This window comes from Ctenopharyngodon idella, chromosome 10 (genome assembly GCF_019924925.1).
Source record: "Ctenopharyngodon idella isolate HZGC_01 chromosome 10, HZGC01, whole genome shotgun sequence".
Classification (NCBI taxonomy): Eukaryota; Metazoa; Chordata; class Actinopteri; order Cypriniformes; family Xenocyprididae; genus Ctenopharyngodon; species Ctenopharyngodon idella.
Window position 1 is genome coordinate 46,438,864 of NC_067229.1, and position 2,400 is coordinate 46,441,263.

A 2,400-nucleotide genomic window follows, 5' to 3' on the forward strand; every position below is an offset into this window, starting at 1 on the left:
CGCACACACACACACACACACGGCCATCCACCTGATCAAAAAGAAAACGTGATTATTAGACAAGGCAACCTTCTTCTGTTGCATCATAGTTTGATGCTGACATGCCCATTGTAGGTGCAATTATGGACAAACCCAGCCGTTGGGTTAAATTTTTTTAAATAAAATTTTTAACCCAGTGGTTGGGTTTGTCCATATTTGACCCAAATTTGAGTTTAAACAACCCAGCATTTTTCAGAGTGTAGCAAACTGCAATACACTGTGTGCTCTGACAAATTTCTGAATCAGCAATATGAGCTACAGTAGCTCTTTTGTGTGATTGGACATGATAGACTAGCCTTCGCTCCCCAGTGGGCCTTGGGCCCCCATGACCCTGATGCCGGTTCACCTTCCTTGCACCACGTTTGGTGAGTACTAACCACTGCATCCTGGGAAATCCACCACAAGGCTTGCCATTTTGGAGATGCTCTGAACCAGTCATCTAGTCATCACTATTTGACCCTTATCAAAGTCACTCAGATCTTTTCACTTGCCCATTTTTTCTGTTTCCAGCTCATGAAAGTCAAGAAATTAAAGCCCTAGTATAAGTTCTGCCAGGAAGACTCAAATGTTACATCACTTACTAGTTTAGATCTAACCAATCATTATCTAACACTTGGAGTATAAAAGATCAGTACTTACACATGTCTGAGTTTGCAGATGCTGACACCAACCTTCACCTCCATCCTCCCCACCACCACCAGGATGGTCCCTGTCCTTACCTCCCAGGGGGTCGGCTACGCCCCTGCCTTCATCTTCAGTCAGGAAATGCAGAGTCCGCAACCCTCAGGATGTGAGCTACGGACGGTCATGTATTTCATGTATTGCTCAGCTAAACAGGCCAATAAGAGACTATTTATCACTGCATCACACCACCCCCTACTGTCTCGTCTAGTACAACAACCCCCTAAAGCAGCCAGATGAAATAAAAAACAAAACATATAAACTATACCATATTCACAAAGGAAAACCAAAACACATGCAATTGTACATGAACTTTGAACACTGGGAAGAACAGTGGTCTAATACACGATCAGCTCCCACACAATCACATGTTCAATACACCTACATTCATACACCATTAAATATACAAATCACATTTAGACCATACATTACAATTAGTTAGCCTTGTATATTTAAAATAAATAAATAAATAAAAACACCTACCTAGAAAAAATAACTGTTGGCTAAATATGCACTATATTACATATTTATATATTTTTACTCATATCATTAAAAACATTATAACATTATTAGTATAAAACCCGCAATATATTCATTTGAGTTTTTTCCTTTAATAATATAGGTCTACCAGGCAGCTAACAGGGCTCCCTGTGTGTTTACAGCATTAGTCGAGAGATTTTTCCCTTGAGAAAAATTAACATATAGCTAATGTATAATCCGAATTAATCGATATTAAACAAGATCGGAATCCAATAGTAAGCTTATGAGTTTAAATCGTGAAATATGTGTGTTATAAAGCCGGGGACACACTTAACGACTGAACTGAACACACTATGATTTTAAACGCTGACTGTAAACACCGACTGAACGCAACTGACTCTGACTCGGCGCGTTTGGGCATGATCAGTCGTAATTATCAAATTACACTCATAATCGGCCTTACAAGCTCATTTGAATTCAGTACAACGAATTCGTTTTGGTGAAATGCGTCTTATATTTGATCAACCTCTCTTCGCTTTCTATTACTTTTATGTGTAAGGCAAATGCAAGTAGTAATGCGGGAAAATGTCGTTAGGGGGCGTGCAATATCAAATAAATATAGGTCTCGTATTGAATAAAACTTTTCGATCTTCAGTTAATCTTAAGTGACATCATTTAAATACTGCCAGATTGTGTTCAGTGAAGTTGATTGATCATCCATCGATCAAGAATTAAGTTCCAGCTCAGCTGGTTTGGAAATGAGGTATATACTGAGTCACTTTGACATTTAACAAAATATTCTTCCTCCCCTGATGGTAAAAAGCAGTGATGCTTTCCAAAAGCTTAAAAAACAAACAAAACATAGTCCTAAAATTTAAAAAAGTAAAAACCACGCATCATGGAGCCAGAAGGCACACAAACCAGTAGAGAAACAAACTAAGCACCTGCACTATAACCATACAACAACCTTTGCGAAGTAGTTAGAAAAACAACTAGTAGACTCATTGAATTAAATAATAAATGACTTAAAACGAAGATGATCACAGCAGCAAATCCATCTTTCATCTTGACAAATCTATGCAGCGCATTCACTCTCGTCACTGTTAAACTAACGCTGTATGTCGTGCATGAGTTTGATGGAGCGAGGCTGGAGGTGTCTCACAGGATCAGGTCAGTCTTTCGGCCTCAGTTCACCAGCAC

General features: G+C 38.9%; 1 long non-coding RNA gene across 1 annotated transcript in view; it reads left to right on the top strand.

The window, feature by feature from the left end:
- LOC127521013 (uncharacterized) overlaps positions 1-2,400 on the top strand; it is a 175,286-nt gene that overhangs the window by 152,343 nt on the left and 20,543 nt on the right. The window lies entirely within an intron of this gene.